Below are 12818 nucleotides of genomic sequence, written 5' to 3'. Positions count from 1 at the left end.
TTATTTTTTTTTAAAAAAGACTTTAAAACTTAAAAAAATATTTTTATAGCACTTAGTTTTTTTTTTAATTCTGATAATAAATAAACAAACAAAATAAATAAAAAAGCAAAATAAATAAAAGTGTAAAACAAATAATATTGTTGTTACATCACAATGCAAGACATAAATTTACAAAAAAAAAAAGAAAAAATAATACATCACAACTAATTAAACTAAAATATAAATTTACAAAGAACAAAAGAAATAAATTTACAAAATAGACCAAATGCAACCCATATTCCCTTTGGATCAGCAAGCATGTTAGTGATGGCTGCATCAATAGCATCTTGATTTTCCTGTCTTGCTGCTCTGGCTGCAAGCAAGACAACTGTGTCTTTGTCTATATCTTTGTTAAAAATTTGTAGAAAGGCAATCGAGTACTTTGGGCAGTACCGTCACAAAGTGCTGGCCTGCAAATCAAACAAAATGAAGCATTATTTATATATTTTGTGGAGAGAAGGTCTCATGACCTGTCAAGAACAACTCAGTTACAGATCTTTACTCATACCAGAAGATTGAATTGCTTGTGAAAGAGCCCGGCAAGCTGCTGTAGATAAACTACCATTTTCCATGTGTCCGGACATAAAAAGTTTCTCCAGCATGGGCCAAAAAACCGTGAGAAGTGCAAGTATAGGATCATCAGCCGAAGGCCCATTTGGTAAAGGCGCAAGATGACCAAATACAGTTCCAATTCTGAAATGATATGATCAGACATGAGAGATGGAGTACAAGAACATGTGATATAGTTTTGTTGAGAAGGTAACAAATATCCAAGCATGGAAGGTTCCCACATTAGTCATGAACAAATGCACTGGATGGGGGGAAAAGAATCAACCCTTTAATCAAAATATAGCTTTTAGTAAAACTGTTGCATAAGATAGTCCACCTTTTAATTTGACATAACAGACTCTTTTTATGGTAAAAAAAATATACAATTTTCTAGTCTAGCAATTCTATAATGTGGAGTAATGAGCACAAATCGGTAATGATAAATTAAACATCACAAAGCCTAGCCTATATGGATGGCAAGAGTTAATTAAACAAATTACATTATTTCAAAATTCCCCATGACTGCTCAAACACATGCAATTTCATCCTAATGAATTAATTGAAGATGGGTGATTAATTTGTTTTTCATACTCACCTTGAGTTGGGAAATCTCCATTGAAATCATTGTCAGATGACGATATAGCCTTCGCTGAAGATAGTGCCCCAATATATGGAGAAATACTCCCAATGAAAAGATTTCCACTTATATCTAAAATCTCCAACCTACTTAAATTTGCCAAATCTACAAAGGGATTTGAAGACAGAAAGTATGAAAAAAAATATAATTTAGAAAGGTAAAAAGGATTGATATTAAAGAGAAATTTCACAAATTCCCTCTCATTATATAACTTGCATAATTTATCTTAGCCTTGATTGAATATTAATGGATCAGTTATTACCTTGGATTGGTAATCTTCCAGTAAGTTGGTTATCTCGCAAGATCAAGACCTCCAAGTTGCTTAGATTAGCCATTTCTATATCACATAATGAAGGAACACATTTGTTAGTTTGAAATTATTGTAGCGAGAGATCCATATATATAGAAAGAGGCCCTTCGATTTCTTCATGATATATTATATTCTTCACCAAAAAAAAAAAAATGCTATTTCTTAATTGAAGAATCTAAAAAAACTCAAGTTTAAATGCACATATATACGTACCTTCAGTGAGACGATTGCTAATTTGCTACTTAAATTCAACCTCTCCAAGTTTTCTAACGCCGATAATTCTGCACAAAATAAAACTTAGAAAATAAAACAGGATGATGCCAGGAAACAAGTTCTTATAAAATGACAAATTAGGAAAGTTCTTTCCTTAAATGCCAAGAAACTCATGATCTATTTAAATTAAAAATGGCATGGTTCCGATAACTTACTGCATAAGGAGAGTTTTCAATGCATAGGGTGGGAGTCCATATGCTTAAGTTGCTGAAGTTGAAGGAAGAGGGTTACCTTAAACAGAAAAAAATATAAAGGTTAAGTTAAATGGATAAATTAATAATAAAAAATCAAACTTAACAAATAAAAGTGTTTACCTTCGATGTCAACGCGTTCTACATGCTCCTCGACCTCCCAAGAACTAAGTGGTTCACAAGTCAACCAATTTTGCGTGCAAATTAGTGCTTGGACAATCTCCGGAGATAATGAGCTTCGGTATGGATCTATTACACGTCCACCGGTGCTGAATGCGGACTCGGATTCGACGGTGGAAATAGGGATGCTCAATACATCACGTGCGATCTCCGCAAGGATGGGATATCTAAATGAATTCTTCTTCCACCAATCCAAAATATCAAACTCGGGTATTTTTGGTTCAATCACATCCGAAAAATACCTATCCATGTCCGAGCTAAGTACTGAACTATTTTGCTTCTCAAGATATTGCTCTAGAGCTGTATCAAAATCTTCAGAGTCCAGATCATCACCAATAATACTTGAAGAACTTGTATGGGCCATATTTAATCTTCCACTACCTAGCCCATAGAACTTGTGGTATTGCTCAATCAAACGATTCATGAGCAATTTTACTTTGGCCTCAATTCTATCTCCGCATTCATCCCCTTTGCATCTTTTTAACCAATATGACAAGGCTGTGATCTTATATCGAGGGTCAAGGACTAAAGCTACATAAACAATCATGTTCATCCTATCTGTTTTCCCCCAATATTTATCAAACTTAAGTTTCATAATAGAAGCCATCTTCATCAACATATCATCCTCACTCTGACCCATGTTGTTCAAAGTGTTCTCAATTGAACAAATTTGTTGAAATAACATATTAGATGTCACATACAATGAGCCAGAGATTTTCAAAGTGGCATCATAAAAAACTTTTAGAAACTTAATAAAAATACGAGCCATTTGCCAATCTTCAAACGGAGGTGCCAAAAGTTGTGACTCCTTCACTCCCATTAGTACGAAAGCTCTTTCGTATTTTTCAGCAATACTAAGCATTAGGTATGTTGAGTTACATCTAGTAGGAACATCTAGACACCATTTTTCCACACATAATATTCAGCTCGTTTGCACAAGTTTTAAACATATCAAGCCTTGCCGGTGAGGACCTCACAAATCTAATTGCTTCTCTAATCTTATTTACAGCATCATGAATAATTTTTAAACCATCACATACAATGAGGTTTAAAATATGTGCAGCACATCGCACATGTATGAACTCACCTCCCAAAATTGTGAACTCATTATCTCTTATGTTCCTCCTCACATGATCAATAGCAACATCATTGGAGGAGGCATTATCCATGGTGATCGTACAAAGGCGGTTAATCTCCCAATCTGCCAAACAAGACTCTAACATCCAAGCAATGGTCTCACCCCTATGATTAGGAATCTTGAAAAACATTATAATTTTCTTGTGTAATACCCAACTTTGATCAATATAATGGCATGTAACACAAATGTAATTCTTGTTTTGCACCGATGTCCATATATCGGTGGTCAAACTCACTCTTTGACTACTCAACAATGCCTTCAACTTTTGCTTCTCCTCCTTGTATAAACTAATACACTCTTTTTGGAAGGTGGTTCGAGATGGCAAAGTGTGTCTAGGCTCTAAATAACCCAAAAGTTTAACAAATGCCGGATGCTCTATAACCTTGAATGGCAATTCACACTGGATAAACAAATTGGAAATCATTGCCTTTAATTTTTCACGATCATATTGTCCTAACACTTGAGGACTAGATCCTTTACCATCCATCCTAACTCCAGTGTGTGATGGTGATTTATCCTTCCCAAGATTTTTATTCTCTCTAATGGGAGAGTTCGGACAAGAATATCTTAGATGGTGTGACATTGATGAAGTACCATTTTTATAATGGCATCCATAAATCTTAAAGCAATAATTGCATTGAGCTTTGGGTGCAATGGGATCAATAGGTTCAACCCTTGTAAAATGATCCCATACAATAGATTGGTTCGTAGCCTTCTTGGCTCTTTTTGACTTTGGGGGGAGAAATGGTGTGGGGTTTTGGGTATTCATAGAGGAAGGCACTAAAGGACTAGTGTTTTCCTCCATATCCAATGAAATAGGCGCTGATCCACCAACACTACCACTAAAACTACCTTCCATCTGTTTTAAACATAAAAAATAATGTATATACTTCAGCAAATATAATAAGAACCAACAATGACAGCAAATATCAAACAAACTTGGCCAATTAGATCATTCTTAAGTAATAAAACAGACAAACCAGATTCACATATAGCATAGGTCCTAGGATAGAAAATAGAAATGGGTAAGTGCTTAAGTAGTAAGTACTCATAAAGCCATAAATTAATAATAAATTAACAACACGCCCCACCAAGTGATAATCATCATCCTGCATGGCAGTTCTGATCTACAGTTATTTCAACATGAAATTTCTCTGGTGAATTGATTGATGTATTTAATAATAAACGAGAAGGCAGTGCATGCAGCCTCCATGATACCATAGCTGATGTCAACACATTTGTCATATTACCATTTCCAAGATTCGATTCCAAGAAGCAAGCAAACAAAACATTTTAAAACATTTTGTGGCTTGTCAATCCTATCTCTGCATGCCATCTTGTAATTGAAAATATTAATCAGTAATTCGAACTAGTACTGCTGTCTATAACAATATTAAGCCAATATTAAGATCAACTACAAATTCTCACTTAATACTAATTAGTTTTCCAGTTTTCTTTTAAATTATTGAACTTTTAAACTTCTAAATTATTGAACTTTTGTCCTATAATAATAATATAAAAAAGTCATTGAACTTCTAGGAATAATTTATTCCGAATAAAGGAGGGCTATGTTTTATCATTGTTCTTTTTTCTTTTTTTTTTTCATTTCAATTTAGATGTAAAATATGTTTATTTAACTTTCCTTAGCAATTACCCAAGGGTATGCAAAATAATCCATGCTCAAAATAGAATTTGACATTTCAGTTATTGGTATTAAATATTTCAAAACAAACATTACGTTGCAGTAAATAAAAGCAAATAAAAGAAATGGGACCATTAGGTTCAGTCCCATGACATTACAGTGAAGTTCATACTTCACTCATTAGCAATATATGGGCCCTACCACTTTGTCCTCATGACCTTTGGAATGTATACTTTTCTGCTCAGCTACTCTATTCCCAATGTTTTGGCACCATATAATCTATTGCCACCGGCATAGTTATTGTGGCATGTTACCTCTATCATTGAAAATGTTCGACATTACTTGCAATAAAACCCTGTTTAATCTATAGATATGATTGTTTCTCATTTTGAATTTGAATTTTAAAAATATTTTGTAGCATGGCTCGGATGAATGCATACTCAATATTTTGGAAGCCTGTGCCATTGATGTCTTGCAAAATGTGGTATGGCTGCTTTCTATTCCATATTACTCATAAGTTCATAACTAAATCAGATACCAATCTTCCATGCATTCAGAAGTCATCAGAGCATAGTCTCTCAAAAAGCTTTCCTCTTTACAGAGTTACTTTGGAAGCCAGAGACATGACTTCTTGCATATTGTGGTTTTAAAGCTGTCAATTGCTAATTCTCCATTGCAGAACAAGCATTACGCTTTGATATACTGCTTTGAATTTCTAGCCATTGAAGGAAGGCAAAAAGACTGGAAAAGTTGTTTCACCACTCTGGGGTTGCCTAAGAAACCCGTTTTGGATTGCTATATTAGTGGAAATGGAACAAAGGTTGGTTTCATTACCCTTTGGTCTTATTGTCCTAGCTTTTACTTCCTAACTGATTTGTTAATCTTAGAAGCCATTCAGTATTCTACTTTTAAATTTCTTAAATTGTGTTTGATTATTTAGTTAATGTACACTAGGGAATGATATGCTACTTTCTCCTATACTTTAAATGGTGAGGTCTAAAAGGAAATTGATATGCAGCTTGTGCAGAAGTATGCTGATGAAACTGCCCGTCTAAATCCCCCCCATACATTTGTGCCATGGGTGGTGGTGAATAATCATGACATCGATTGATATGATTGATGGTCACAATAGAAGATTCAGGCATGTAATTTTAAGTTACTCTGTTCAGCATTGTCTTCACTTTGGATGATTTTTAACAAGGATTTAAATAGAATGAAAATGAGAGGCAGAAGAACAAAGATAACCCAAGACTTTTTGGGGTTCATCGAGAAAAAGGGAAGCCGGAAAACATAATTTTTTTTTACATACTCCACCCTAAAGCTGGAAAACATCATCAAAAGCATACGAAAATAGAAGGCATAATGCCATAAACCCACTGTAATCGCAAGAAAATTAAATCTCATGTATGATAAACAGAGTAAAGGAAAAAAAATCCACTAATAAGATTACAGAGCAAAGGAAAATACCTTAAGAGCTTCGAAGTTTCTATTTCCGTGTTTCTGTGAGGTCGAAAAACTTGAGAGAGAACAGAGCTTGAGAGAGAAGGCCAGAACGGGTTCGGGAATTGGAAAGACTTGAGAGAGAAGGCCAAAAGGGATTCGAGAAGACGAGAAGCTGCAGACTTCGAGGCCGAGAGAGAAGGCTCGGATTCAGGAAGACGTCGAGACGAGAAAGCTGCTAAGGACGGGTAAGTAGAAACCCTAATCGATGCGAGAAAGCCGAGAAAGAAGAGAAATTGAATGGGGCGGATTTTTGTTTTAAAGGACCCGGTTATCCGTAACCAGGTCACATAACCGGATCCGGAACCTTATTAACCGCCCGGGTGTAATCCGGGCGGATAACCGCCCGGATGCACCCGGGTTTCCGGGTTTCGGACCGGACCGGAAAAAAATCCGGTCCGGATGCACACCCCTAATTCAAATGGTCAAAGTACTTTGGAGTCACCACAGCGAGAGAGAAGTCACTTGGGAATATGATGAAGACATGAGAGAGAAATACTCTGACTTATTTTAATCATGGTACGTTCCATCTCGAGGGCGTGATTTTCTTTTAGTGGGGGAGATTTTTAACATATTAGTCATAGATTTGGGGTATATAAGTAAATCTTCTAGTTATTTTATTATTATTATTATTTTTATTTTTATAATCTTATCAGATTTTACATTTATTAATTTTAATAATTACTATTATAATTTTGTTTGAATTTACTAGAATTTTGTTTTATTATTAATTCTAGTAATTATTACTAGATTTTTATCAGATTTTATGTCCTCTAGAGTTTTTGGATTTAGAGATGAGTTGAGATGGTTTGTGAATAGTAGAATAAAAGTTGAATTATTTATTATATTTGGTGTGGAAATTTAGAAAAGTTGTTTTGGGATTTGAAAAAGTTGAATTGTTTATTATATTTTGTGTGGGAATTTGAGAAAGTTGTAATGATGAGATGAGATGAGTTAAGATGAGTTAAGATGAGTTGCGGTTGGTTTTAAATCCAAACCTCTATAAACCTCCTGGCCCGTATGTCTCTCAGTAGTAGTTGTTAACATTCTAGTGGAAACCGACACTATTGATGAGCAATTTCTCCACTTTGCACATCTCCACTCCCATGCTCATGCACGTCTCTACCCCTCTAGGTTTCCTTTAATTTTTCTCAATCATCTACATTTATAAATATTGCTTACCCCTTATACGAGAAGAGAAAACTCAAGCCATGAGCCACCCCACTGTTGAACTCCTCCACACCGTGAGCCTTCCCCCACTCTCAAACATCATGCACGGCCAAGAGCCCCCAAACACAGTAAGCCCTCGTGCCCCACCCTCTTCACAGAACCATTTTTGCTGAAAAAGAGCCGTCACCGCTCCTCCATGGTAGCCACCTCAAGAGACGCTGAACTACATCTCCGACGACACAAAGTTTGCCGGCCAACTTTTTCCATCGCACCCACTCCCTTCCGGTAAGCCCACTGTCGTCGACCACCAATTTCTCTCTTGTTTTCGGTTAAACAGTTTCTCTCTCTCTCTCTCTCTCTCTCTCTCTCTCGGTGTCGCACCACCATAGAGAAGCCGCTACTTGCGCTGCCATGACCCCCACTTGTCGCCTGAGCCGCTGCTCAGCCCATCTTCGTCGCATACCCTCTCTCGGTGAGCCCCTGTTATCTCTTGCATGGCTTTTCTTTGCTCTGTCCGTGTGCCTTAAAACCTCCATGAAACATTGATTCATAACGGGCCCTTGGGCCTTATGTATGCTGGGACTATTAGATAAGTTTGTGTTTTAAAAAGTAAATTGGGCTTAGTTTTAACTTCTTTGGTGTTTACATCTGGTGGGCTAATTTCCTTGTGGGTTGAGCTTGAGGTTAATTAGACATGTACCATTGGGATAGATTTGTATTTTAAATTGGGCTTAGCTTTATTATGTTTCCTTTGTTTATTTAGTAGAATTTTAACAAAATTATTATGTTGAGAATATTTAAACAATATTAATATTTATTAGGTTTCTTATAAGATGGAATAATTATGTTAATAATTGAAACTTATTTTTTAGAATTCAAGTTTTATGACTTATTTTAAAATAGCCCAAGTATCCTACTAAATTATAATATGTTATTAGTATTTAAGTAATTTAAATACTAGGATTTATTGATTATGGTGTTAAACAAAAGATTTATTTGACTATCTTTTAGATTGTGAATTTGATAAAATAGGATATTAGTACATGTTGCTCTTAGATAAATTTAGTGATAGTTAATATTAAGTATAAGTGACGAGCTACGAAGTGAGATTCAAGAAGAGACGCAGCGAGGTAAGTAATTTGATCATAAATTAGGATCATCACAGTTCAGCTTATATATAAGTAATATTCAAGCCAGTTCGTTGACATCCATTATTTATGAACCACTCATGTCATATGTAAACATTTCATCCAGCATAGCATACGATCATGTCATTCCGCATCATATTCAAATTCAGAAATTATAATTATGTATGTATTATGTCGTGCATCTCATGTGTATAAGACACGTAAGCTATCTTAAGTTCAAAGTGCAAGATAAAATCATATCAGTTAATAATATGGCCATTCAGATGCATGGTACCAATGCAGTTCAGTTTCAGGGTGGATGTGCAAGCCACAGACTCAAGCGTGGTCCACCATAATATGTCAGAATACTATCAGCGGCTCCCCATGCTACAGCTGGACGTGGGACTGATGCACAATCTCACACACAGGGTTAAGTGTGTTGGCCAGTCAGATCAGTCAGAAAAGTCAGATAATTCAGATAAATCAGTCATGCATAGCATAAACATCAGTATGAACAGTCATGATTTTTAAGCTCTCAGCATGAAAAACTTTTATGAAAACCTTATGTTTATTATGTTTACGTTGTGATGGATTTCTTGCTGAGTGTTTGACTCATTTTAATTTTATTTCATGTTTTTAACCACCCAGGTGAGGATGATGAACACGAGCAAGCAAGCCAGGACTAGAAAGAAGAGTCGATTTTAGTTTCAGACCTTCTAGAATAAAATTTATTTTATGACATAAATTTTATTGATTTTTCATTTAATATTTTTTGGAAGATATTTTTATTAGACATTTTTTCTACAAAATAAATCCTAATTTCAGTTATTAAAAATGAGATCTCTTGCCAGGTTTATTTTATGAAAACCACGTGACATTCCTAACCTACGGGAAGGGCTGTTATAGTAATATTCGGATGTTAAAGGTGAAGAGTTCGAGCATAAAATTTTTAATGTTCAGATGTTAGTTTGTCGTTCAAACGTATCAATTCTCATCATTTGAACATTTAGATTGTTTGTGCGTTAAAACGTGCGAACATAGTATCTTACATTCGAACGTTTTGTTCGAATTTGCTGGCATTTTGTTTGAACGTTAGATTCGAACGTGAATCAAAGTTCGAATGTTTTTTCTTTATGTGCAAACGTTATGATCAGAAATAGTAATTTCATAAAATTAAAAAGTATACAAATTGTTTCATATTACACCATAAATGTAACAACTAATAATGTCTTATAGAGTTACAAAAATAGAGAATAAAAGTTTCTAATAATGATAATGATAATAATATATTGATAATTTCTTCTTTCCTCGCCCACTACGATCCTGCTGAATTGACATAACACGTTCCATCTGTACCATCATCTCCCTTTGCACTTGCTCTTGGACTTCAATGCGTATTCTCTCATCGCAATCTCTTCGTCTCTAAATTAGACTGTCGCAATAAGAGAGACTCCAACTCCTGTTGTCTCGTCTTCATTTGCTCAATTTCTTGGCATGCTGCATCTAAATCTTTAGTAAGATTCTTAACTTCCGAAGTCAAGGTCTTGGAGGATGAACCAACACACTTGAAAGAACGTCCCAAACCTCTTACCAAACTAGATTTAATCCCAAGCACTTGTGTGAATATGTCTATGTCACTAGAAGAGGATTCCTCAAAGGCTGATTGGATCTTAATCATTTTTTCCTACAATTACAACAAAAATATGATAATAAAGCTCACATATTAAAAGAAATGAGGAATCAAACATAATATGAATTCACATGTTGCATAATTTAGTCATAGAAAATAACATGACTTACATAATTATCTTTAGCGACAGCATCAACCCACTCACTATGCTCATTAATGTGAATAGCAGTATAGACATGAATGATGGAGAAATTTTTAGGATCATCACATTTCTAACAAAGCCACATTAGTAGATTTAAAAAATAATGTTAGTACTTAAATAAAAGAGTATGATAAAAATGAGTGAGAATTAATAAGTTATCAATTACCATTTTATCAGCACGACGTTGGAATGACCTTGAGACAGCGCAATGGTGGATTTTCAAAGCCATTCTATTCTGTACATTGGTAGAACTTAAGTGTTGCAAGAGAAATTAATAATGTTAAATATAATATATGAAACCAATATATATGTAAATAACTTATAGGGAATAAATGTAGAATACCTGATAATCTGGACTTGTGAAAAGATCACGACACTTCCTCCAATTGTCTAACTTCATTTTTTGAAAAGGAGACTTAACAACCTCTTCCAACGTCTCGAACTTCTTGAAGTGGTTATGACATTATCACTTGTGACGCCAAAATAATGTAGCCATCAACTCGTTAATAGTTTGCACATCCTCACTACGGCTCAGAATTCATATGAAATTCAGAGCTGTAGCGAATTTCAAAACATCTCGCTGTAGCGAATTTGGAGCCGTAGCCATCAACTCGTTAATAGTCTACACTTTAATTCATGCTAAGAAGTGAATTACGTCAAAAATATGAAATCAAAACATCTCTAAAAAAGTTTACGTTAGTATATAAACTCACCAATACACGACTCCTAATGTGATCCTCCACCTCATTTGGAACATCTCTCCATGATTGCACATAACATGGGGCATAAGCTTGAACTAGTGTGCCGGCATAGGAGGCAATCGATGCTAAACTATCATCCAGTCCTCCAATGAAGTTATCAAGAATGTTTACCTTGATTTTTTCATGCCTTCTATTTCTTTCAAGAGCAAGGTCACATGTGTAGCCACGTCCGCGACGTGACAATGCATCATCTAATATTTTTAAAATAATTAAATACAGTCCAAGTATTGAAATATAATTAATTATCAACAACATTTCCTTACTGGTAGGTGTCGATTGGCTATCTGTCTCCTGTGTATTAACTTGTTCAAGAGCGGCGTCCTCAATTGGGAAGTCATGAATGAGTTTAGGATGTAACAACCCGCTAGAAATTCACTGGTGGAATTTCTATTGACTTTTGGAACCTCGTGAAAACGTCATAAGTTTTTACGGATCGACGAATCACATAGGTTTTAGTCTGTCAACATAGTCAGTATTATCACTCACTATGGTGCTAGAAATATGAGTTTTATTTATTTGAGATAGTTAGAAGTGTCAGAATGCGTTATGGTTTACGCCAATAGACTCAGTTGATTATGTAGAATTTTATGGTGCATTAAGTTTATTTTCATATTTTCGGATGAAATGCCTATTTGAAACAATGAAATTACATTTAGGGGCACTTCGAGGTTGAATTTCGCTAAACGATTTTCACTGTAGGTTAATATGAATATTTAAAAATTTTTAGTGCTAAGCTTATGATTCACTTTTTCGGAGTGAATAGTAATCTCAATAAGCGCACCAATTGTAGTGTTTCAAAATCACTGTGTGAAATGTCTAAATTAGATTAGAGAAGTTTTATTTGGATACTTGGCAATATCTTAGCCACACTTAATAAATAAAATTAGACACTTGGCAGCATGAGGAACGATTTGATGGATTTGAATCTTCAAATCCAAAGAAGGTTTCAATCGTAGCAAAACCCTAAATGATAGGAATCCAATTGAAACCCCAAAAGTTTGGTTAAAACTGAAATCCTAAACGGTTTCCCCAAACCCTAAAGCTGGCCTCCAAACCCTTTCTAATCCGATTTCTAGCATTGTATTTAATCACTTGATTAAATCACTTCCATATGCTACTAATCCTTCAAATTTTTGTTAGAACATCATTATCCAACATTCTTAACCTTGAAAAATTGATTGGGCCAAGTGATATTGGATTTGGGCTTGATAGCAACCCAAACCCACTTTAAATCCCAAAATTTAGGCCAACTCGGTTTAGGCCCATTAAGGCCCACGAAATTGGTCACCATAAGATTGCTATTTGGATGTGTTTTGCATCCGCCACCTGGCTGGACAGATCTTTACAAAGAAGGGCCTAGACGGTTCTAAAAGTACAAAGCTAAAGGGGCCACCTCACTTTTCACTTTTACACTCCACCTTGAGAAAAGATCTTGAACTGATTTTTGTTTATTGCAATGAGAAGAAAAG

The 12818-nt window shown here is 35.1% G+C and overlaps 1 long non-coding RNA gene across 1 annotated transcript; it reads left to right on the top strand.

Moving 5' to 3' along the window:
• Positions 1-5380: 5380 nt before the first annotated feature.
• Positions 5381-5703, top strand: LOC108986529. Its single transcript, XR_004801805.1, has 2 exons — positions 5381-5443; positions 5639-5703. It is a non-coding gene; the product is annotated as an uncharacterized LOC108986529 (long non-coding RNA).
• Positions 5704-12818: the final 7115 nt, after the last annotated feature.

This window comes from Juglans regia, chromosome 6, assembly GCF_001411555.2.
Source record: "Juglans regia cultivar Chandler chromosome 6, Walnut 2.0, whole genome shotgun sequence".
In the NCBI taxonomy this organism is placed as follows: domain Eukaryota; kingdom Viridiplantae; phylum Streptophyta; class Magnoliopsida; order Fagales; family Juglandaceae; genus Juglans; species Juglans regia.
This window is presented reverse-complemented; position numbering and strand designations above follow the sequence as displayed.